This window comes from Bufo bufo, chromosome 3, assembly GCF_905171765.1.
Source record: "Bufo bufo chromosome 3, aBufBuf1.1, whole genome shotgun sequence".
Lineage (NCBI taxonomy): Eukaryota > Metazoa > Chordata > Amphibia > Anura > Bufonidae > Bufo > Bufo bufo.
The window spans coordinates 228,736,922-228,763,784 of NC_053391.1; positions in this window are offsets into that span (position 1 = coordinate 228,736,922).

Genomic DNA, 26,863 nt, shown 5'->3' on the forward strand with positions numbered 1-26,863 from the left:
AATTAAGGAAGGAGTCTCCAGCCCCATAGGCTGTCACACAATGCAACACACCTCTTCATTTGCTACACCAATCACAGGTATAATTGGTAACACACTGCGCGGCCGTTCTCTGGGCATATTAACCCCAAGAGTACCGTGGTATTCGCTCACTGGAAAGAAAAGCCGCACAGTGTGAACATACTGTCATTTCACAAATTAAAAACATGTAATACAAACAACAAAAAATGACCTTCTGCCCTGCAACAGGCTAGAATTATTATATCATAACTAATTTCATAGAAAATTATAATAATAGTATAGTAATTAACACCAGCGGATAGATAACACCCTTGCAGCCTTTAAAGCAGATTAAAATATCAACCGCTTACAGGCTGCAAAGACTATGTGTGTGTGACATAGGAAGGTAACTTCCAATTAACTCTGGATGCGCAGGATAAAATAATCCTGCGCATGAACCGGAATAAAAGAAGGAAGAATACCGCCCCATGTAAACATTGCCCTGTACACAGATGGATAAATGTATGTATAGGGCCCAAACTAATCAGGGCCTCCAATTGACTGTAGAAGGGGGGGTTTTATCTTATAGACATGTATTAGACATTCATGTTGAACTTGAACGTGGCATATATTTGAAACCATTCTGTTATTTTATAGCTCACTGATAAATGTACATTAGTTCTTTTTTCAGGTTGAGACCTACTGGAATTCTGGTGTCAAGTCTGAAAATCCAGTAGGCCTCCCGGAGAAGGATTTTTTTCCGATGGTCCCCGCCCCTCTTGGATGCCAAAACTCTTTCTATGGCATACGCTTGAAAAAATGACACCTGACGGGCATGTTTCTGTATGAAGTGCCTCGCTACATTTGAAATATTCAAGGTGTTCGGGTTATTAATATAGTTTAGGTGCTCGAGAATTCGGCTCTTAAATTTACGGGCTGTGCTGCCTATATACATCAGATCGCAATGGGTTCACCGGATGACATAGATAACACCCTCCGTATTGCAATTAATATAACTGCGGATGGGAAACTTACACGAATGGGTTGAATTGTCAAATGACTTTGTCGGAATCACATAGTTACAAGTTTTACAGGGATTGCCTCCACATTTTGTAAATCCTTTGTAACTAAGCCAACTTGATTTAAAATTGGTTCCCATGCTGCTGGCAGTGTAAAGGGACGGAGACAGCGAGCAGGACAAAGTGGTGGCTTTTCTAGAAACAATTCTGCAACCAGACTTGAGAGCTTGATATAAAATTTCATCATCGAATAGAATGGGTAAACATCTTTTTATTGCAGAACTGATTATATTGAATTCACTACTATATGTCAAAGATAAAGTAGGAACAGTGTCATGGTCGCTGTCTCCATGCACCCTTCCACTGCCAGCAGAAACCTTAGTATGTAGGTTACATCTCGCCTTCCCAAAGAGCATTTCTTTTCTGTCCTTCCGTAATGCAATGTCTCTCCCCCTTTTTATCATCCACACTGGATAATTTCTGGCTCTCAGTTTCTGGCCCTCAGTCTTTTTTCTACTTTGTCAAATTCCTCCTCTAGTTTCTCTACTTGGCTACAATTTCTGGCAGTGCGCACAAACTCACCCACGGGAATTGCCCTGATGGTGTGCATGGGGTGGGGGTCCAACTCCCAGCATTCCAAACAATCAACTGTTCGAAGAGGTAGTGGCGTTCATTCTAGCACTGCTTCCATTTTGAAATTACCCGTGCATCATCTTTCTTTTAGAGGCAGTGCAGGGTAATTACAACTGCTGCCAAATCAAGCGAATGGGAGAGCAGTTGTAATTACACAGTGCTGCTGCAGCAAATGATATGGTGGACATGTAATTTTGAAGGATAGGTCATCAATAGTTTATGACTTCAAAACCACTTTAAGAGTATATCAGTATATCAGGACATTGAATTATTTTAAAAATGATAATTGACTGTCTCTAGATACAGAGGTGAAAATGTTGAGGAATCAAATTACTAAAACATCTATGGTTAACCTCTAGATCTACAGGTTTTTGGTAAATTTTTCTTATGGATCTCATGTGTCCTGTTGATGAGCAACAGGAATGTAGTTGTCCTACAGTAGCTTGGGATTGCTTTAACTGGCAGCAGAAAATAAGGTTTGTGGCTAATTTTAGGCTTTCAGACGTCTTCAGTAGTGGAATGTTTGATGCTAAATGAAGCAGAATTTCCTTGTGCTTCATGGTAACAAATCATTTTTCCATTAATGGTGGCTAGAGCTGTCTTAGAAAGAGGCAGTCCGCTCCTCTCTTGATCGAAAAGACCTCCCAAAGGACCTGTGCTGAGCGTAACAACACCTCACACTCCCAGTGTGATCATGTGGTGACGTCACTAGTGTTGAGTGGATTGAAGTATCCAAAGTGGACTTCGATCTGAATTTCAGGAAAAATTTTAATCACCGAAAAACCGTATTTCCTCCTGCTTCGTGGTAACTAATCAATTTTGCCTGAAAGGGCGGTAAAAATTATCAAAAAATCCTCACCTCATCCATTTGAGTGCGAAGAGGCTGCCTTGGCCATCTTGCTTGAAGATCCCGTGTGTAATAGCTGTATGACATTTTTTGTGCTTTGAAATGTATTTTTTATTATATTTGTGAATGAATAAAGCTTATCATTTATACATTTTTCAGTGAAAAATAAAGTGTCATGTTTAATTTATTAAGCTATATTTTACGTAGCATTTTTAAATGCACAAAAAAATTTAAGGTATACCTAAGGTACCTAAGGTGATAATTTCATGTATTTTATGAAAAACAAGGAACCAAAACAATAGCAACAATTGTTATGTAAGTCTAGCTGAGATTAGTCCAGATATTATGTATTCTAAGAACCAAAACACTTGGGATAAAATGATTCTGTCTTACATTGTACATGATATAAAACATAAATCTTGAAGACACTCATTTTGATGCACTTGGCACATATAAACAATCGTTGTCATTGCAGATGTTTAACTAGATATACTATGACAACCAGCCAGGTATCACATCCAGATGTAGATTCAGCTCAGCAGCAGTTGAAGTTTTGAGGGCCCTCTCTGGGTGCTGTTTTACTAGTTTACAAGTGAGACAAAACAATGTGAGTTTATTTGTTGTGATCAACCCGCATCTGAAAGCGACACTTCTATCCAACATTTCTATCACATTCTGAAATGCAGTGGGTGTGTACTGCAGATTCGGCTTGAGGCTGCTCCTGAGATTGTTGCCCCCTGTTTTTTTCCTATTCACCCTTGTACAGGGATCTGGGTTTCACGGCAGGGACCATTAAGCCACTACCTCTAGGAGGAGTCTCAGTACATAGGTTGCTGACCCAGGCAGAGACACAAGAGACACTGGTGCGTTGCACCAAGAGGACCGGCAAAACGTGGTCAGAGGGCAAGCCAATATTAAGACAAGCAGAGTATGTGCAATATTGTAAACAGGCAATAGATCAGGCCAGGTGGCATAGTGTCAATATTATGATCAGGCACAGGTCAGGGCAGCTGTCACATGGTCAATTCAGTAAAAAGGCAGAGGTTTGACATGGTAGGTCAGAACAATACAATAATGTACTCTTGTAGGACTAGACAAGTTAGGAAACTTTGCTCAGGCACAGTCCCATAGGAGAAGGCACCCTATAAACCTCTTGAAACATAGCCATTAGCAAATACAAACACAATTATGCAAATGAGAAAGACCATGAGGAGCATCAGGGAGGGTGAGTACTCTGGTGGCCATGTTCCTATGGACAGAAGAGATGCTGGAGGGCACAGACCACCTACATCACACATAATGTTGTATATATATTTACAATCTGTATGTGACTATAGGATATATATATATATATATATATATATATATCCATAGAAAGGGTCAGGCAGCACTCCTTAATAAGCAGCTGTAGCTGTGCAGGTGCCCGCGGTGGTCCCCCGATACAGGACAGGATAAACAACACAGAAAATCCGCAGCACTCCTTGAAGTAAAAAATGTGCAGTTTATTCACACATGTCAAAAAAAGACAAAGGGGAGATGTGTGACAAACTGCCATTTGCCACTGGGCATTGTAGAGGACTTATGGCTAGCCTCCTGCCCTACGACTATGGCCCCGGGACATGTTGCCCTTCAGGAACAGTGTGACAGAACTGTGCCGCATGTCTGGACTGTTGGTGGGACCGAACGCGGTCAGCGGTGTATGCTGGGGATTCTGTGGAGCTGGAATCGGATGCGCAGATACACGAACGCCGCTGACCCTTACCTTCTTCCATACTGAACTTTCAGCTCCAGAGACTAAGGCTGCGTTCACACGGGCGAGATTTCCGCGCGGGTGCAATGCGGTAGGTGAACGCATTGCACCCGCACTGAATCTGGACCCATTCATTTCAATGGGGCTGTTCAGATGAGCGATGATTTTCACGCATCACTTATGCGTTGCGTGAAAATCGCAGCATGCTCTATATTCTGCGTTTTTCACGCAACGCAGGCCCCATAGAAGTGAATGGGGTTGCGTGAAAATCGCATGCATCCGCAAGCAAGTGCGGATGCGGTGCGATTTTCACGCACGGTTGCTAGGTGACAGTCTATACACTGTATTATTTTCCCTTATAACATGGTTATAAGGGAAAATAATAGCATTCCGAATACAGAATGCATAGTAGGTGATCAATTGAGGGTTAAAAAATAAAAAAAATTAACTCACCTTCTCCTCTTGTTCGCGTAGTTCTCCCGGTCTTCAGTTCTTTAAAAAGATGAACTATGGGCTAAAGGACCTTTGGTGACGTCAGATCACATGCTCCAATCACATGGTACATCACCGCGGTGATGGACCATGTCATTGGAGCATGTGATCTGACGTCACCAAAGGTCCTTTAGCCCATAGTTCATCTTTTTAAAGAACTGAAGACCGGGAGAACTAAGCGAACAAGAGGAGAAGGTGAGTTAATTTTTTTTATTTTTTAACCCTTAATTGATCACCTACTAAGCATTCTGTATTCGGAATGCTATTATTTTGCCTTATAACCATGTTATAAGGGAAAATAATAACATCTACACAACACCGAACCCAAACCTGAACTTCTGTGAAGAAGTTCGGGTCTGGGTACCACAGTCGGTTTTTTATCACGCGCGTGCAAAACACATTGCACACGCGCGATAAAAACTGAACATCGGAACGCAATCGCAGTCAAAACTGACTGCAATTGCATTCCTACTCGCGCGGGTTTGCCGCAACACACCGGGACGCATCCGGAACTAATCCGGACACGCTCGTGTGAACCCAGCCTAAGTCCCGTTCGAAGATGGGACTTAGTCATTTTTCTGCATGAAATTGACCGACCGCACAGCCCAAATCTATGGAACTGTTTTGGGCAGGAAATTGTGCTTGCGGTCGGTCATAAAGGACTTCCACTAAACTTTTGATCCGCTGGAGGGATTTGTGTGATTTTTGGAAGTGTTTATGTTTGATGTAAGCTGAGTTTAAATATGTAAGATGGAATGTATGGTTTTAAAGTTACAGTGTATGTTTAAAAAACTGTATTTTTACTGTCTGTGATAGTTATGTTAATCCATAATTATATCCCAGACAGAAGGGAGGATTTTGTGTATTTGGGTGGTGACTCCTCTCCTGTTGTTCTCACATGTGTATTGGTGATTTTCCTTTGTCCTGGGAGATAATTGAGTTGCTCTTCGGGTGTCTCCAGGGCAGAGAGGAGGAAACCATGATGCATTGTGGGGACCTGCATAAATACAGGCGGGTAGCCCTCAATAAAGAGTTCAGTTCAGTTCAGTTCATGTTTTTCTAACCCTTCAAAATGCAGCCTTGTCTCATTATTGGAGGGAATTGCTGAGTCACGCTGGGGATTGCTATGCTCTGCATATTCCCTGGAGGAGAGATCTTTCCCACACGGTCCTGAATGCTGGAGGTTCATTCAGGGTGGAAGGAAGACGGCGCGGCTCCAGTTAAGCTACAGCGGTTGTGGAGTCTGCGGTGGTTGTGGTGTCCAGTGCGGTGCTTGTGGTCCTCGGCGCAAGCTAGGAAGCGTCCATTAACGGAAGCGGATCCGTTGCAAATATATATATTGTAGGAAGGAACAAGGGGCCATCATTGATGGTCGGTACGTGTCACCGAAGTTCCTGGCCTCAGTGAGGTAAGAGCCATTTTTTCCCCCTGAAATGTCATTATTGCAGATTGCAGTCTGACACTTCAGCTGTTTAGTATGGCTGTAAAGCTGATCCGGGACGGCTCATACTGGGAGTAGCCAAAATGCTGGGTGGGTGGCAACTCCCCACGTTCCAGGCCAGGTATTGGCAGGTTTAAAAGCAGTCAGCACTGTCAGGTGGTGTGGATTACTCCTCTCTGACAGGGGAGCGCAGTCAGTCTGTGTTTGAGATCTGCGGCTATGTGCCGTGCTGGAGGGCTGAGAGCCGCATGCTGGGAAACAGGCCCCCTAAAGCCTGTTGTGGACCACTGGTGAAAAAATGCTTACAAGGTGATTATTTTGTTTTTTGGACTTTCCATTGTTTTTGCTTTATATGTGAATAAACATTGAAGTTTTGCTTTACCAACTGGTTTTTGCCTCTGTACTGCGTCCGCTTACCCTGTATACCAGGGCAAATCCCCTATATATATACAGTGGGATGCGAAAGTTTGGGCAACCTTGTTAATCGTCATGATTTTCCTGTATACATCGTTCGCTGTTACGATAAAAAATGTCAGTTAATTATATCATATAGGAGACATACACAGTGATATTTGAGAAGTCAAATGAAGTTTATTGGATTTACAGAAAGTGTGCTATAATTGTTTAAACAAAATTAGGCAGGTGCATAAATTTGGGCACCACAAAAAAGAAACAAAATCAATATTTTGTAGATCCTCCTTTTGCAGAAATTACAGCCTCTAAATGCTTCCTGTATGTTCCAATGAGAGTCTGGATTCTGGTTGAAGGTATTTTGGACCATTCCTCTTTACAAAACATCTTTAGTTCATTCAGGTTTGATGGCTTCCGAGCATGGACAGCTCTCTTTAAGTCACACCACAGATTTTCAATTATATTCCGGTCTGGGGACTGAGATGGCCATTCCAGAACGTTGTACTTGTTCCTCTGCATAAATGCCTTAGTGGATTTTGAGCAGTGTTTAGGGTCGTTCTCTTGTTGAAAGATCCAGCCCCGGCACAGCTTTAGCTTTGTCACTGATTCCTGGACATTGGTCTCCAGAATCTGCTGATACTGAGTGGAATCCATGCGTCCCTCAACTTTGACAAGATTCCCAGTCCCTGCACTGGCCACACAGCCCCACAGCATGATGGAACCACCACCATATTTTACTGTAGGTAGCAGATGTTTTTCTTGGAATGCTGTGTTCTTTTTCCTCCATGCATAATGCCCCTTGTTATGGCCAAATAACTAAATTTTAGTTTCATCAGTCCACAGCATCTTATTCCAAAATGAAGCTGGCTTGTCCAAATGTGCTTTAGCCCACCTCAAGCGGCACTTTTTGTGCTGTGGGTGGAGAAAAGGCTTCCTCTGCATCACTCTCGCATACAGCATCTCCTTGTGTAAAGTGCGCCAAATGGTTGAACGATGCACAGTGACTCCATCTGCAGCAAGATGATGTTGTAGGTCTTTGGTGCTGGTCTGTAGGTTGACTCTGACTGTTCTCACCATTCGTCGCTTCTGTCTATCCGAGATTTTTCTTGGTCTGCCACTTCGAGCCTTAACTTGAACTGAGCCTGTGGTCTTCCATTTCCTCAATATGTTCCTAACTGTAGAAACAGACAGCTGAAATCTCAGAGACAGCTTTCTGTATCCTTCCCCTAAACCATGATGGTGAACAATATTTGTCTTCAGGTTATTTGAGAGTTGTTTTGAGACCCCCATGTTGCTACTCTTCAGAGAAAATTAAAAGAGGAGGGAAACTTACAATTGACCCCCTTAAATACTCTTTCTCATAATTGGATTCACCTGTGTATGTAGGTCAGGGGTCACTGAGCTTACCAAGCCAATTTGAGTTCCAATAATTAGTTCTAAAGGTTTTGGAATCAATAAAATGACAACAGTGCCCACATTTATACACCTGCCTAATTTTGTTTAAACAATTATAGCACACTTTCTGTAAATCCAATAAACTTCATTTCACTTCTCAAATATCACTATGTGTGTCTCCTATATGATATATTTAACTGACATTTTTTATCGTAACAACCAACGATTTGTACAGGAAAATCATGACGATTAACAAGGTTGCCCAAACTTTCGCATCCCACTGTATATATACACTATATATATATATATATATAGTTTTCATTTTATAATATTAGGCATTAACTTCCTCTCTGTCTGGACTTTCATCACATCAGAAAGTCTTACTTATTAGTTAGACCTTCAGTGACTCCAGGGAGGAGTGGTGGGTGGTGACTCAGTTAGAGCAAACACCTTTTGTATGTTATCCCAGTAGTATCACTAGTCATGGCTTCTCTCAGACTATACTAACCAATGCACTGCCCCTCTGTATATTTATCTATGCCTATCAAGAGATCAATAAGCTCTCATTCTGTCAGTCATACCAGTTTGCCACCTACTATTCCAATGAGGATTACCTTTCAAATAAACCCTTCCCTGGGAAGCAAAGTCTTAAACTGAGATTAAGTTGATTTCGTATTGAGATTGTTTATCTCTATCATTACTGATACAAAAAAATATGCTGTATTTAAATTTTTAAAGGCATAACAAGAGAAATTAAAAAGAGAAACAACCAAACATTCCTGAGAAATACTAAACGCACTAGGTTATGTAGGAGAGTACCTGGGGTGGTGGTAAACGGGAGGTACGTGCCAGCGGGGGTCCTGGCCCCGCTGGAGTAAGAGCCGGAAAAGTGCATTTTGCAGCAGTTACGCTGTTATCAACGGATCCGGGCCGGCTCTTATTGGGAGCAGGCAGATATGCGGGCGGGTGCCTGTCTCCCCACGGTCCAGGCCAGGTTTTGCAGGGAAGGGTTAAAACCTGACCAGCAACAAGGGTGTGGTTGTCAGTGTGGAGCTTCTGTGTTCTCTGGCTGTGAGAGTGAGGAGTGGAGGTGAGCTGGGCTGCGTGCTGAGGCCTGTAAAGGAGTGTGCAGGGACCCGCAGCTGAAGCCAGGAGGGATCCATGTCCTGTGGCTAGGAGCCGGACCCATGGACTTATTTCCCCAAGGAGAAAAAGGTGACATTACTCCTGGCTTTAAATAGACTTTGCTTTATGTGACTGAAACAGGCCTCAAGCAGCCTGCAGCAGGGACTTGCTGTGTTTGAACTTTTATTTTGCTGTGTGTGACCACCCTCCCTATGAACTGCACCGTCTTTCACAAATATGCACAGTGTGAATAAACAAAGCATTGTGTTTTACACCAAGACCGGTCTGTGTTGCCTCTATACTGCACTCGCTACCACTGCCTACCAGAGCGGATCCCCACAATTGGTGGAGGATGCGGGCAAACAGCAGTGAGGCCGAAAAATTGTGTTGTTTGAACTGTACGTCATATTAAGCCGGCAAGTTGTGTGGCTCCAGATAAGATGGAGGAAGCCATTAGACACTTGGTGCAAAGTAATGAGGAGGCTACTCGGAGACATGAGGAAGCCCTGAGAGACCAGCGGCAGTTAAATAGTCTACTGGCCCAGCAACTGGCGACTATGCAGGAATCCATGCGTGTGTTACAACAACAAGCCGTCCCAGGGGGAACCGCAGTCCTACCTGCTGCCCGGGATAAGGTGCGCTCAGCGTTAAGAAAGATGGGCCCCGAGGATGATATCGAGGCGTTCCTGATGGTCTTCGAACGCACTGCGGATCAGGAAAGGTTACCGGCAGAACAGTGGGCCGAAGTAGTGGCGCCATTTTTAGTGGGTGACGCACAAAAGGCCTACTTCGACCTCAGTCAGGAGGAAGCCAAGAGCTATAAGAGGCTGAAGGGGGAGGTGTTGGCTCGTCTTGGGGTTAATACATATGTGCGTGCACATCGAGTCTACCAGTGGGCCTTCTCTGAGTCCCGGCCTGCTCGGTCCCAGGCCTATGACCTGTTACACCTAGTAAAAAAATGGCTGCAGCCTGAGACATTGAGCCCCTCGCAGATGGTGGAACGGGTGGTGGTCGATCGTTTGGTGCGGACCCTGCCAAGGGCCATACAGCGCTGGGTTGGTCAGGGAGACCCCGGCAACCTGGATCAGTTAGTAAGCCTAGTCGAGAGGTATGTGGCGACCCAGGACTTGGTGCGGGTCTCAACGCAGGTACGGGAATCCCGTCAGGCTCCCTCTCAGGCTAGGGATCCGGAAAAAGGGACCCAACCACAAAGGGGGGGGAAGGCTAGTCCTACTCCAGGGAAGAGAGACCGGGGAGGGACCACGGGGATTCAATGTTGGCACTGCCACGGCCTGGGACATAGGGCAGCGAACTGTCCTCAAACACCTGAACCCATGGACTGCGGGTTCGCTCGCCGGTCCTCTTTCTTTGCCCGGCCTGTATGTACCGCAGATGCCTGGCCGGACGCCGATATGCCACCTCTGTGCCAAGTCTTGATCGATGGGCATCCGATTAATGCTTTGCTGGACTCTGGGAGCCTGGTAACCCTAGTGCATGAGTCCTTAGTGTCTGAGACACTCCCAGAGAAGCAAACCCTGTCCATTGTCTGTATCCATGGGGATCGCCGGGAGTACCCCACTGCCAGGGTTACCATGTCCGTGTTGGGCAAAGAGGTGCAGCATGTCGTCGGAGTGGGACGCCAAATCCCTTATGACGCCATACTGGGAAGGGATTTTCCTTTATTCTGGACTCTATGGAAGAGCGATATGCCTTCCCTTAGGGACAGACGACAATCTGGCCCAGTGCCCGAGGATCCCGATGCGGGGATACCAGCCGTAGGGGTCACCACATCACCTGTAGAGTGTCATCCCGATAGGTTTCCCCTAGAGGTGTTGGCAGGCGAATCCGTGGAAACCCCGTCCATCCCGGACCTGGAGGTATCCCGTGACACGTTCGGGACCGCCCAGCTCCAGGATCCGACATTATTGCGGGCGAGGGAAGGGGTGACAGTGGTAAATGGGGTGGCTCAGCACCCAGGGGCTGACTCGGTGTTTCCCCATTTAGCTTTTAACCAGGACCTGCTGTATAGGGTGGACAAAGTGCAGCACGAGGTAGTGGAGCAGCTGGTGGTACCCCAGCCATACCGCCGTGTGGTACTGGACTTGGCCCACTCCCACGTGCTGGGAGGACACTTGGGCGTAAAAAAAACCCAAGAGCGGATTCTGCAAAGGTTCTATTGGCCCGGGGTTTATGAGGAGGTCAAAAGGTTTTGCCAATCCTGTCCAGTGTGTCAGATGACAAGCCCCCAACCCCACTATCGCAGTCCCCTAGTACCCATGCCCATCATTGAGGTCCCCTTCGAAAGAATAGGGATGGATCTGGTAGGCCCCATAAACAAGTCGGCCAGAGGGCACCAGCATATCTTGGTGGTCTTAGACTATGCCACCAGATATCCTGAAGCGATCCCACTACGTCATACTTCAGCTAAGCTCATAGCTAAAGAACTCATGGGCATGTTCGCAAGAGTGGGGATTCCAAAAGAGATCCTGACCGACCAGGGGACACCCTTCATGTCTAAGGTGACGAGGGAGCTCTGCAAGCTTTTAGGGGTTAAACGGTTACACACGTCCGTATACCATCCTCAAACCGACGGACTAGTGGAGCGCTTTAACAAAACCCTAAAAACTATGCTTAAAAGAACCGTAGCCAAAGACGGAAAGGATTGGGACTTGTTGCTGCCGTACGTATTGTTCGCAGTGCGAGAAGTACCCCAGGCCTCTACGGGATTCTCGCCCTTCGAGCTATTGTACGGTCGACGGCCAAGAGGGTTGCTGGACATCGCTAAAGAGGCGTGGGAGCAACAGCCCACCCCACACAAGAGTATTATAGAGCATATAGAAAAGATGCAGGACCGTATCGAGACAGTCCTACCAATCGTCCGGGAACATATGGAGGCCGCCCAACTGGCACAGAGCCGGGTATACAACCGGAGTGCCCAGGTCCGGACATTTAACCCGGGTGACCGGGTACTGGTGCTAGTCCCCACCATTGACAGTAAGTTTTTGGCACGGTGGCAAGGTCCCTACGAGGTGAAAGAGAAGGTAGGGCCAGTGAATTACAAGATATCCCAGCCAGGCCGGCGGAAGCCAGAACAGGTATATCATGTAAATTTACTGAAATCGTGGAGAGATAGGGAGTGTCTCATTGGGGACGGCCCAAGCACTGTCTTGTCTGCGGGGAAGATCCCAGCTCCACCCGAGGTCCCGGAAGGCACCTCCACGGTAAAGATAGCGGGTGGTCTGTCGACCAAACAAGCTCAGGAAGCCAAAGAGTTGGTGAGTCGAAATAGGGACGTGTTCTCTGAGCTTCCTGGTCGAACTTCGGTAGTCCGACATGACATCGTCACCGAGCCCCACGTTAGGGTACGGTTAAAGCCGTATCGTGTACCGGAGGCCCGGCGACAGGCCATTTCAGAAGAAGTAAGGTCGATGTTGAGGTTAGGGGTGATTGAGGAGTCAAGGAGCGAGTGGGCCAGCCCCATAGTCCTCATCCCAAAACCTGACGGTACTCTGCGCTTCTGCAATGACTTTAGAAAGCTCAACGAAGTGTCGAAATTCGATGCCTACCCCATGCCCCGGGTAGACGAGCTCATAGAACGGTTAGGGAAAGCTCGCTATTTCTCGGTCCTCGACCTCACAAAAGGATATTGGCAGGTGCCTCTCACGGAGGCGGCAAAGGAGAAGACTGCCTTTGTCACCCCCGAGGGGTTATTTCAGTACCAAGTTTTGCCCTTTGGCCTGCATGGCGCTCCAGCCACCTTCCAGCGATTGATGGACGTCATACTACGGCCCCATCGTCCATATGCTTCGGCATATCTGGATGACATCATCGTGTTTAGCCAGGACTGGGAGAGTCACCTGCCCAAGGTACAGGCCGTAGTCGATTCACTTAGAAAAGCCGGACTGACGGCCAACCCAAAAAAATGTTCGATCGGGTTCGAGGAGGTCCGGTACCTGGGATACGTGATTGGGCGGGGAGTTGTCAAACCCCAGGTAGACAAGGTTGAGGCGATCAAGAGCTGGCCCAGACCTCTTACCACCAAGCAAGTACGTTCGTTCCTAGGGATGATAGGATATTACAGGCGCTTTATCCCCAACTTTGCCACAGTGGCGGCCCCATTGACAAGACTTTTAAAGGGGAGGAAGACTGTGATGGTCCGCTGGGATGAGCAGGCGGAAGAGGCGTTCTCCCGTTTGAAGTCGGCTCTGTGTGGGTCCCCGATTTTGGTGACACCAGACTTCACACGGGAATTTGTCGTTCAGACGGACGCCTCTGGAGTGGGCCTAGGGGCAGTACTCTCTCAGGAAATCAGTGGGGAGGAACACCCTGTTGTCTTCCTGAGTCGCAAACTCACCCCAGCGGAAACCAGGTACAGCGTGATAGAGAGAGAATGCCTGGCCATTAAGTGGGCCCTCGAGTCCCTTAGGTACTATCTGTTAGGGAGAAGGTTCCGTCTGGTGACCGACCATTCCCCTCTTCAGTGGATGAGTCGGGCCAAGGAGGGGAGTGCCCGGGTCACCAGGTGGTTCTTATCCCTCCAGAATTTTAAGTTCAGTGTCGAACACAGGGCAGGCCGCTTACAGGGGAATGCCGATGCCCTGTCCCGGGTACACTGTTGTACGTGTGTCCAACCGCTCAGGATTGAACAGGGTGTGCAACCCTTCAGGATTGAACAAAGGGGGGGGATATGTAGGAGAGTACCTGGGGTGGTGGTAAACGGGAGGTACGTGCCAGCGGGGGTCCTGGCCCCGCTGGAGTAAGAGCCGGAAAAGTGCATTTTGCAGCAGTTACGCTGTTATCAACGGATCCGGGCCGGCTCTTATTGGGAGCAGGCAGATATGCGGGCGGGTGCCTGTCTCCCCACGGTCCAGGCCAGGTTTTGCAGGGAAGGGTTAAAACCTGACCAGCAACAAGGGTGTGGTTGTCAGTGTGGAGCTTCTGTGTTCTCTGGCTGTGAGAGTGAGGAGTGGAGGTGAGCTGGGCTGCGTGCTGAGGCCTGTAAAGGAGTGTGCAGGGACCCGCAGCTGAAGCCAGGAGGGATCCATGTCCTGTGGCTAGGAGCCGGACCCATGGACTTATTTCCCCAAGGAGAAAAAGGTGACATTACTCCTGGCTTTAAATAGACTTTGCTTTATGTGACTGAAACAGGCCTCAAGCAGCCTGCAGCAGGGACTTGCTGTGTTTGAACTTTTATTTTGCTGTGTGTGACCACCCTCCCTATGAACTGCACCGTCTTTCACAAATATGCACAGTGTGAATAAACAAAGCATTGTGTTTTACACCAAGACCGGTCTGTGTTGCCTCTATACTGCACTCGCTACCACTGCCTACCAGAGCGGATCCCCACAGTTAACACACAGTTGATAAGATCTGAAGACAAAAAGTTATGAGCACACAGTCACCTGTATACTTAATAAGACAGCGGTATAAAACTCTGTTAATTCTAAAAGAAGACTACTCCTCATGCATACTTGGTCTAAGAACACCCCCAAGGCCCTCAGCTAACCAGGGCAATTTTCTCTTGAGATACCCAGTGTGACGAAACCAACCTCGCCACTGGGTTTTGGAGGGGCCTGGCTGCTGGCCCTTGCCCCAGGATTATGGGCCTTCTCATCAGCCAGGCCTCATTTGTTCACAAAGGACTTGAACTAACTTGAACTCCTGGTCTAATTCGTGCCATTTTGGGATGTTAAATGTCTGTGTATTGAAAAGGGTTGTGACATTGTATGTTTAAATGGTGATTTCTGTTCTGTTGTCCCCACATGTGTATTGGTGATTTCCCTTTGTCTTGAGAGATAATTGGATTACTCCTCGGGTGTCTCCAGGGCAGAGAGGAGGAAACCATGATGCATTGTGGGGATGTATTGTCTCTGTGTATCCTGAATTGCTACATATCTGTCCTGTGTCGCAGTCTCCCTTCTGGTCCCCTAGGGGCGTGAACGATTGGTTGCTGTACATACATTGCATCTGTTGTAACATATTGATTGGTTGTATTTCAAAACCCTGTGGGCGGACCTGTATTTGCAACAACTGTAATAAAAACCAGGCTGGGTGTGCCAGCACCTCAGACCACAGCTTGACCCTCAACACGGAGCCTTGTCTCGTTATTGGGGGGATCCCCTGTGTGCTGTTAGAGACTGATTGCCAGGAGTGTAGGCTGATTCCTGTTCGTCTGCTAGCAGCTATTCGTGAGGTTCCAGTTTGGAGTGCTATTTTGTATCCAGTTCGGGAGTTTGGTGTTCTGCAGTAGCTGTGCCTGTCTCTCAGAAAGGGGCATATCGCCTAAACGGATTTTAACCCCTTGTCTGCTGAAACGGTCCGTTACATTGGTGGCAAGCAGCGGGATCGTTCCTACAGCCAGAAGGATAGCTACAGGAGACACCATTTCTTTGGATTTTACAACTTAAGGGCAACGCATGTCTCAGTACAGCGACCCTAAAAGCACCAGGATGGAACCAGCAGTGGCGTACAGATACTCTGTTGAGGAATTTGACCGTATGATGTGGTTGCGGCTGAACTTCTTCGGACCCAATCCAGCTGAGAAATCCGTGAAGTTCGTGAGGAGTCTAGTGTTCAAGACCCTACTATACCGGGCAGAAGGTGACGGTCAGCTGCCACGTTGGGTGGACCTCCACCGGAAGTTACAGTTGCGGGACAGAGAGAGCTCAGTCTCCTCTCCCCAGCAGCAGAGTGTCCAGCAGGGAATTGGGAGCCCAGTCTCCATTCCCCAGCGGCAGTGTGAATTGCAGGGAATTGGGAGCCCAGTCTCCATTCCCCAGCGGCAGGCTGAGTTACAGGGAGCAGAGGTAGTTGTTCCTGCCCCCCAGCAGCAGAGTGATATGCCGGGAAGGCAGTGTGAAGTGCAGGGAGAGGAGAGCAGCGTCCTCCCTCGCCAGCGGCAGGCTGAGTTACAGGGGGCAGAGGTAGTTGTTCCTGCCCCCCAGCAGCAGGGTGATATGCCGGGAAGGCAGTGTGAAATGCAGGGAGAGGAGAGCAGCGTCCTCCCTCCCCAGCGGCAGGCTGAGTTACAGGGGGCAGAGCTAGTTGTTCCTGCCCCCCAGCAGCAGCATGATTTTTTGGGAATTGGGAGCCCAGTCTCCATTCCCCAGTGGCCGAGTGATGTACAGGGAATTGGGAGCCCAGTCTCCATTCCCCAGCGGCCGTGTGATTTTTTGGGAATTGGGAGCCCAGTCTCCATTCCCCAGCGGCCGAGTGATGTACAGGGAATTGGGAGCCCAGTCTCCATTCCCCAGTGGCAGGCGGAGTTACAGGGGGCAGAGACAGTCGGTCCTGTCCCCCAGCGGCAGAGTGTACAGCAGGGAATAGAGAGCCCAGTCTCCTTTCCCCAGCAGCAGGACACTGTATTGGGAGCGGAGACGGTCGGTCGCCCTCCCCAGCGGCTGGAAGTATGTATGGGAGAGGACCTCGTTACCCCCTCTCCCCAGCGGCAGCTTAACACACCAGGGGGAGACAGTAAGCCCCACAACAGTGCAGATGGGACCGTGGTCTCTGCACTTACAGCACAGGGGGTAGAGACAGTCGGTCTCCCCCTCCAACAACCAGGCTCCAACCAGGCTTCTTCCATGGTAATGCTGGCACCAGGGCGGAGTACCGCTGATACCTGCCCACAAAGCAACCTCCACTCCAAGCCAGGGAGCAACACAGAGACCGGGAGTACCAGCTACCAACATAACCTTGGTGGACTCACTGAACAGAGACAGGCTACCAAATTCAACAGGTCCAGTATTGGGTTGTGGGTGGACTGCTAGACTAACTCAGGTACTGACCGTGAGGTCAGGTACCTGGTTAGTTTTCCCTGGGAGGGGGAGATGTGTGGCAAAACCAACCTCGCCACTGGGTTTTGGAGGGGCCTGGCTGCTGGCCTCTTGCCCCAGGATTATGTGCCCTCTCATCAGCCAGGCCTCATTTGTTCACAAAGGACTTGAACTAACTTGAACTCCTGGTCTAATTCGTGCCATTTTGGGATGTTAAATGTCTGTGTATTGAAAAGGGTTGTGACATTGTATGTTTAAATGGTGATTTCTGTTCTGTTGTCCCCACATGTGTATTGGTGATTTCACTTTGTCTTGAGAGATAATTGGATTACTCCTCGGGTGTCTCCAGGGCAGAGAGGAGGAAACCATGATGCATTGTGGGGATGTATTGTCTCTGTGTATCCTGAATTGCTACATATCTGTCCTGTGTCGCAGTCTCCCTTCTGGTCCCCTAGGGGTGTGAACGATTGGTTGCTGTACTTACATTGTATGTGTTGTAACATATTGATTGGTTGTATTTCAAAACCCTGTGGGCGGACCTGTATTTGCAACAACTGTAATAAAAACCAGGCTGGGTGTGCCAGCACCTCAGACCACTGCTTGACCCTCAACACGGAGCCTTGTCTCGTTATTGGGGGGATCCACTGTCTGCTGTTAGAGATGGATTGCCAGGAGTGTAAGCTGATTCCTGTTCGTCTGCTAACAGCTATTCGTGAGGTTCCAGTTTGGAGTGCTATTTTGTATCCAGTTCGGGAGTTTGGTGTTCTTCAGTAGCTGTGCCTGTCTCTCAGAAAGGGGCCTATCGCCTAAACTGATTTTAACCCCTTGTCTGCTGAACCGGTCCGTTACACCCAGTGTCCTTTTGGAAGGAGAAATGGATAGCACATATCATTTCCAGTGGAGTATTACATTCATATTCATTATCTCATTATCTCTCTTTGTGTCTCTCTCTCTCTCTCTCATGAGCTGTATCCCCATTTTTTTTCTCATTATAGCTTTTGTTATTTTTCATGTTTTCTTACATTTAATTTCTTACTTTATTTTATCAAGTCTATTGCAAATACTGAAATCACAATATGCCCGGATGACAAAGATGGAGCTATTGTGATATTAAATACAGACAAGTGCTACAGGAAATGACGGCACCAGCTTATGGACAATAATGCATATACATCATTGATTGATCCTACATAATTATTAGTGTTGGGCGAGCATTCTCTGCCGAACACAAATTTTACTCAAGCATCGCCATGCTTGGCACATCGCGGTGTTTGACCGAACGCCGCGTGTGCTCAAGCGCGATGCTTGAGTCTCCAATAAACAGCCAATAAACGTGTATGAAATACTGACACTCACTGTAATGCCGTAGCCATGTTGGCTACTGGCATTACAGTGATTGGCTGGCTGGAACGCGTTATCGGGTGCTATATAGCACCTGATGACATGTGTTCGGCTCAGTCTTAGTCAGGCAGAGATGTTCTGAAGAAGGGACAGATAGTGTAGGGAGTGAAATAGTAATATTTTAGTGAAAAAACTTGTTAGAGACCCAAAAGTGCTTTTAAGGTCTATTGTTGTTTCTGGCAGCAAGTCAATTTACACAACCAAGTAGAGTTGGTCAAACTAGTGGTAATACTTTGGGCTAAACCCTTCAATCCAGTAGAAATTCACAATATTGGGTAGCTTATTAATACTTAACATTTATTAGTATCAAAAATAAAATAATAGGCCCTTTAATGTTCATTTAAAAGTTTTTAATTATATATTGAATGCAACCTACTTGCTGCATAAGTATCTCTAGATAGCAATGCTATCAAAGAGTGGGAGGGGACCAAAAAATGCAGGGATAGCGATATCAATAGAGCGAGAGGAAGAGATGCACAGTGAGAAAGACACACTGCTGGGTCAAAAGCCCTAGGTGTCCCTTGCGCTATCTCCTTGCCCCCTTTCCCATTAGCACTATCCCTATAGTCACCCTACCTAGACATGGACTGCCCAGCTTTGTCCGACAGATAGAATGCGGTCCTATGGATCCCAAAAACAATATCTATCGGCTTAGGGAGGGCAAACAAAGACTGACAAAAACAGGTGTGATGTCGACTATGCTGTGTCACAGTGTGGCTAGAGTAGCGTACAACACTAAGGTCCCTTTCACACGAGCGAGTTTTCTGCGCGGGTGCAATGCGTGACGTGAACGCATAGCACCCACACTGAATCCTGACCCATTTATTTCAATGGGGCTGTGTACATGAGCGTTGTTTTTCACGCATCAATTCTGCGTTGCGTGAAAATCGCAGCATGTTCTATATTGTGCGTTTTTCACGCAGCCCTGGCCCCATAGAAGTGAATGGGGCTGCGTGAAAAACGCATTGCATCCGCAAGCAAGTGCGGGTGCGATGCGTTTTTCACTGATGGTTGCTAAGAGATGTTGTTTGTAAACATTCAGTTTTTTATCACGCGCGTGAAAAATGCATCCAAACGCATAACCGCAGACAAAACAGACTGAACTTGCTTGCAAATAAAGTAAAGGAGACACGCGTTGAATGTTCATCAAATTGAATGTTCATAAAGTTCATCAAATTCATACGGTACAGTCAGACCACATTGCTGGTAACTATTAGATATCTTGTCACCAATTCAATCAAGTGTCTCAGATTATAGATTCGTGACCCTTTCATGTCAGGTCACCATCCAATCAAAAAGTGTACATAGATCATCAATCAAATAAATTTCAAGCCACTATAGTCTAAGCGGCTCAAAATGTCTAGTGACCACCAATTTCAGGGTCACCAGTCAAACCAGGTGTAACGAGTAAAGCACCAGTATGATCAAAGTCCAGGCCTAGAGATACAATGCATACAGCCCAGATTAAGTTACATTCAATAGTCATGGAGATGTTGACTCCCATACATTGAATCGGCTTCCTTGGTCAGCTGTCACCCGCCAAGTTATATTTTCAATGATGTGTGCAAGGTAACGCTCAACAGCAATGATGTACAAGCATAGAGTCAACTTTTTACTTATCTGTACAATCTGAGGTATCAATTGTTCACAGACACATTGCGGATGTCTCTCCTCGGCGTCCTGCGTATGGCAGCAGCAACGAGGATAAGTTCGCGGCTCATTTAAAAAGCCACCCTGTTCCGCCCATTTCCCGCCCAGTGACGTCGCTCTATCTCATCCGACCGGGTCACATGACTACAGCACGTGATCCCCGGTCAGGTGACCAGGCGGTAGCAGGAAGCGCTCGGCAAGTAGGTATGTTCTCGCTACAGAACAACCGCTCTAGCATCAGGCGTCTCCAAGGGGCGGAGACCTCAGTCTGCAAGCGGTCAGTATCGCGGCTACCACGGCCTCAGCGCCGCCCAGAATAGCTCAAGGCTATTGACGTCGCTGATAGGCGGGTTTATTACAATGTGTCAGTGGAACCAACGGGCAGAACTGGCCCACCAAACACAGTGTTCAATTAAAATCATTATCCCAGTGGTCTGCAAGGTCACGTCACGGACCCCGGGATTGTATATAGGAGTTCCTATAGCTGATCCTCATGATAACAGACATGATAGGACTAAACTATACTGCAACCTTGAAGTCAGCAATTCTCTCAATTTTAGATCCAGAAATCACATAAGGCTCATAAGGTTGTAAATATGAGACTATAAATATGCATAGAGGCAGGGGAAGGAGAGAGGGCGTGGACACATAGACCAGTGGCTACCCAGATCCCTCAGGGATCAATGTAGCAGCTAAATGACAGCTGCTCATTTAACCCCATCGGAGCTACCGTTTTCAGCTGGAAGATCCACCAAGTCTCCCTCTGTAGGACCCTCCTATCCCAATCACCTCCTCGTCTTGGTCTTGGGACCATTTCAATCCCCATGAATTTTAGGCCAGAGATGTCGCCTCTGTGTAGGCCATTCAGATGTTTTGCTAAGGGTGTATCTCTATCATTTCTTATATCACCCAAGTGTTTACCCACCCGTTGTTTCTGGCAGCAATATAATTATTAGCACAACCTAATTGTTAGTGCCGCTTCTGATAGTGAAACAAAATCTGCTACATCTTTTATTTTACATTTGTGCAGCCTAAATATCTGTGACATTCAGCTCAATTGTTTGGCAGCTGGTGACAGCGACATTACTTGCGCTATACCTCCTGTATAACGTTTGCGCATCCTAAATATCAGTGACATTAATTCAGTGGAATTTTTTATTAGCCGCTGGTGACAGCAACATTACATGCGCTATACCTCCTGTATACTGTATATTGTGTGGCACAGTGTAGGCTATATGTGTATAACATAAACATATTTCACATGAAAACTTACAATTACTTGGCTTGGCCCTTTGGGATCTCGGACACCACTTCAACACTTGGCTGGGGGGCTCAGCAGAGCTGATGTTGTGTTTTATCCTAATGAGAAAGATTTCATAATAAGGATTTGGAGAAGGGGCAGAGGAATAGCAGAGCAGGGAGAGGATGGTGCTGCTACTAGGGGGTCATACCATGTGGGAGTAATAAAGCCCACCATAATGCCCCCCAGTAGAAATAATTCTCCTTATAATGTGACATTGCAAAAAATACCCCCTTGTAATGCCCCCAGTTGAGCTAATGTCCCTATAGTGCCCCCATAATGTGCCAATATAAAATTCCCCTATATAGTGCCCCCAGTAAATGCCTCCATAGTGCTCCTCTCCCCCTTCATCCTAGTGCCCCCATAATGTACCAGTATAAAATGCCCCAGTAGATGCCCTCAGTGTCCCCTAAATTTTTAAGTATAAAATACCCCTTCTTAGTGCCCCCCGTAGATGACCCCATAGTACTCCTCTCCCCCTTCCTCATAGTACCCACCATAATGTGTCCCAGTATAAAATTCTACTGTACAGAGCCCCCCCATATAAAACACCCCTTCTTTGTGGCCTCAGTAGATGCGCCTATAGTGCCCCCAATAATGTGCCAGTAATAACAGCCCCCATCATGTGCCAGTAATAACAGCCCCCCCATCATGTGCCAGTAATAACAGCTCCCCCATCATGTGCCAGTAATGACAGCCCCCCCTTGTGCCAGTAATGACAGCCCCCATTATGTGCCAGTAATGACAGCCCCCCCCCTTGTGCCAGTAATGACAGCCCCCATTATGTGCCAGTAATGACAGCCCCCCATTATGTGCCAGTAATGACAGCCCCCCATTATGTACCAGTAATGACAGCCCCCATTATGTGCCAGTAATGACAGCCCCCATTATGTGCCAGTAATGACAGCCCCCATTATGTGCCAGTAATGACAGCCCCATTATGTGCCAGTAATGACAGCCCCCCCATTATGTGCCAGTAGCCAGAGACCCCCATTATGTGCCAGTAGTTAGAGCCCCCCATTATGTGCCAGTAGCCAGAGACCCCCATTCTGTGCCAGTAACCAGAGCCCCACATTATGTGCCAGTAGCCAGAGCCCCTAATTATGTGCCAGTAGCCAGAGACCCCCATTATGTGCCAGTAACCACCAGTATTGTACACAAAAAAAATACACTTATACTTACCTCCTTGGCAGCGATGCGATGCAGGCCTCTTCCGGCCTGTGTCCCGCGCTGTACTCATGTGGGAGTAATAAAGCCCACCATAATTTTTTTTTTACCGGTCTAATAGGTATAGCAGTGGTACATCACACCAAAAAATTGCTGAATTTCACCAGAAAATGTAACTGCCAATTTTTTTTTTTTTACCAGTCTACTAGGTATAGCAGTGGTACTTCACAACAAAAAATGACTGAATTTCACCAGAAAATGTAAGTGACAATTTTTTTTTTGTTAGCCGGCCTACTAGGTATAGCAGTGGTACTATACACCCAAAAATTGGTTAATTTCACCCGAAAATGTAACTGACATTTTTTTATTTTTTTTAAACGGCCTACTAGGTATAGCAATGGTATATCACACCCAAAAATTGGTGAATTTCACCATAAAATGTAACAGAAAAAATTGTTTTATTGTTTAACCTGTCTACTAGGTATAGCAGTGGTACTTCACAACCAAAAATTGTTGAATTTCAACAGAAAATGTTAATGACATTTTTATTTTATTTTTTAACCGGCATACTAGGTATAGTAGTGGTACTTATACACCCAAAAATTGGTGAATTTCACACCTTCAGACCGTGTTCACACCATAGTTAGCGTAGTGGTAGGACCCTTGCCATGCTGAAAGACCGTGACGTGGTGCATGATGGTCTCCGATGTGTTCCTGACAGGAATATATTGGCAAAAGTCTCAGCTTTTAATATCTGCTTGTATGACTAGCTAGTATAGTCAGTGGCATATCTGTTTGGTGAATTTTTTTCTGTAATTTATATAATTATATTTTCATCCGCACAGTGCTCCGTTTTGTGTAGGATGCCTTTGTGGTGCATGTGGACCGTGCCGGCATCCTCCATTGTACGCATTTTTTGCTGGGGATGGTCGTTTGCTGCGGTCCACATGCGGTGGGACTGCTCCCCAAATGAGAAACACTCTACAGTGTTTGGGGTTTGAGCAGTTCCCCCATAGTTGCCACTATATTTCTGTGATTTTGAATTTCACCCTAAAATGCTAATGACAATTTTTTATTTGTTTTTTTATCCGGCCTACTAGGTATAGCAGTGGTACTATACACCCCAAAATTAGTTAATTTCACTAGAAAATGTTAATGACAATTTTATTTTATTTTTTACCGGCCTACTAGGTATAGCAGTGGTACTACAGTCGTGGCCAAAAGTTTTGAGAATGACACAAATATTAGTTTTCACAAAGTTTGCTGCTAAACTGCTTTTAGATCTTTGTTTCAGTTGTTTCTGTGATGTAGTGAAATATAATTACACGTACTTCATACGTTTCAAAGGCTTTTATCAACAATTACATGACATTTATGCAAAGAGTCAGTATTTGCAGTGTTGGCCCTTCTTTTTCAGGACCTCTGCAATTCGACTGGGCATGCTCTCAATCAACTTCTGGGCCAATTCCTGACTGATAGCAACCCATTCTTTCATAATCACTTCTTGGAGTTTGTCAGAATTAGTGGGTTTTTATTTGTCCACCCGCCTCTTGAGGATTGACCACAAGTTCTCAATGGGATTAAAATCTGGGGAGTTTCCAGGCCATGGACCCAAAATATTAACGTTTTGGTCCACGAGCCACTTAGTTATCAATTTTGCCTTATGGCACGGTGCTCCATTGTGCTGGAAAATGCATTGTTCTTTACCAAATTGTTGTTGGATTGTTGGAAGAAGCTGCTGTTGGAGGGTGTTTTGGTACAATTCTTTATTCATGGCTGTGTTTTTGGTCAAAATTGTGAGTGAGCCCACTCCCTTGGATGAGAAGCAACCCTACACATGAATGGTCTCAGGATGCTTTACTGTTGGCATGACACAGGACTGATGGTAGCTCTCACCTTCTCTTCTCCGGACAAGCCTTTTTCCAGATGCCCCAAACAATCGGAAAGAGGCTTCATCGGAGAATATGACTTTGCCCCAGTCCTCAGCAGTCCTTTCTGCAGAAGATCAATCTGTCCCTGATGTTTTTTTTTTGAGAGAAGTGGCTTCTTTGCTGCCCTTCTTGACACCAGGCCATCTTCCAAAAGTCTTCGCCTCACTGTGTGTGCAGATGCGCTCACACCTGCCTGCTGCCATTCCTGAGCAAGCTCTGCACTGGTGGCACTCCGATCCCGCAGCTGAATCCTCTTTAGGAGACGATCCTGGTGCTTGCTGGACTTTCTTGGACGCCCTGAAGCCTTCTTAACAAGACTTGAACCTCTTTCCTTGAAGTTCTTGATGATCCTATAAATTGTTGATTGAGGTGCAATCTTAGTAGCCACAATATCCTTGCCTGTGAAGCCATTTTTAGGCAACGCAATGATGGCTGCACGCATTTCTATGCAGGTCACCATGATTAACAATGGAAGAACAATGATTTCAAGCATCACCCTCCTTTTAACATGTCAAATCTGCCATTTTAACCCAATCAGCCTGACATAATGATCTCCAGCCTTGTGCTCATCAACATTCTCACCTGAGTTAACAAGAAGATTACTGAAATGATCTCAGCAGGTCCTTTAATGACAGCAATGAAATGCAGTGGAAATGTTTTTTTGGGATTAAGTTAATTTTCATGGCAAAGAAGGACTATGCAATTCATCTGATCACTCTTCATAACATTCTGGAGTATATGCAAATTGCTATTATAAAAACTTAAGCAGCAACTTTTCCAATTTCCAATATTTATGTAATTCTCAAAACTTTTGGCCACGACTGTATACACCCAAAAATTGGTGAATTTCACCAGAAAATGTAAATGATAAAGTAGTTAAATGATATAAAATAAAACACGTACAAATAAATAATAATTGATTTATGAGGTGGAGTTCCATATGGAGTAGGAGTTTGAGGAGCCAGTGGACGTAGCGGAGTAGGTGGAAGAGGCGGTGGAATAGGATGAGATAGCCAACACAGGCTTTTGGTATTAATTTAATTTTGTAAAATTAAGGTACACTCCAAAAGAGTGTGAAATATCCAAAATACAAACATGAGCAATTGCGCTGCAGTATAACAATGGCTGCTTAGTGCCGGTATACATGTCTATTCTGCACAAGGTACGGACAAGTCCTGAGGGATCATGCCTGGTTCATTTTAATGAACATGAGCTTGTCCACATTGGCTGTTGACAGGGGGCTGCGCTTGTCTGTGATAACGCCCCCTGCCGTGCTAAACACACGTTCAGGTAATACACTGGCTGCAGGGCAGGCCAGCACCTCCATGGCGTAAAGGGCAAGCTCAGGCCATGTGCCCAATTTGGAGAACCAGAAATTGAAGGGGGCAGACCCGTCATTCAGTACGTGTAGGCGTGTGCACAAATACTGCTCCACCATGTTGGTGAAATGCTGCCTCCTGCTAAGACGTTCCATATCAGCTGGTGGTGCTGGTTGTTGTGGCGTACTGACAAAGCTTTTCCACATTTCGGCCATGCTAACCCTGCCTTCTGAGGTGCTGGCGGTGCTCCAGCTGCGTTGGCGACCTCTTCCTCGTCCTCTGCCTTCGCCTTCTGCTTCCACTGTGCCCCCGCTGTCAGGAGTGAATGCCACCAGCAGCGCGTCTACCAGCGTGCGCTTGTACTCGCGCATCTTACGATCACGCTCCAGTGAGGGAATTAAGGACGGTACGTTGTCCTTGTAACGGGGATCCAGCAGCGTGAGCACCCAGTAATCAGCACAAGTTAGAATGTATGCAACTCGGCGGTCATTGCGGAGACACCGCTCATGTGTGCCAGGCTGCGCAGAGGCAACGAAAAGCTGTCCTCTGTGCGAGGTGTATCGTCTGTGTCCTCTGTATCCCCCCATCCACACACCAGTGATGACTATGAGCTGGTTTTGGTGCCACCCTGCTGTGAACATGGTTCCTCCTCGTCCATCTCCTCATCCTCCAAGTTGCGCTGCAGCGCTGACAGGCGAGCAGCAGCAGGGTGAGAACGCCGAAAGCGCGCACAGACAACGGATGTGCGTCAAAACGGCTAGTCCCAGAGCTGCTATGAGATTTCGCCCATTATCGCACACCACCAGGAAGGGCTTGAGGCTGACTGGCACAAACCACTCATCGGTCTGTTGTTCAAGGCCCGTCCACAGCTCCTGCGCAGTGTGGGGTTTGTCCCCCAAACAGATAAGTTTTAAAACTGCCTGCTGTTGTTTACCCCTGGCTGTGCTGAAGTTAGTGGTGAAGGTGTTATGCTGACCGGATGATGAGCTGGTAGAGGATGAGGAAGCAGAGTAGGAGAAGGAAGCAACAGGAGGCAAACTGAAGCGCCCTGTAATCCTCGGTGGTAGAAGGACATGCGTAAAACTGCTATATGCCTCAAGCTCAGCCGCCACTGCATTTACCCAATGTGCTGTTATGGAGATATAACGGCCCTGACCGTGCTTACTGGTCCACGTATCCATAGTCAGGTGCACCTTGCCACAGATGTAGT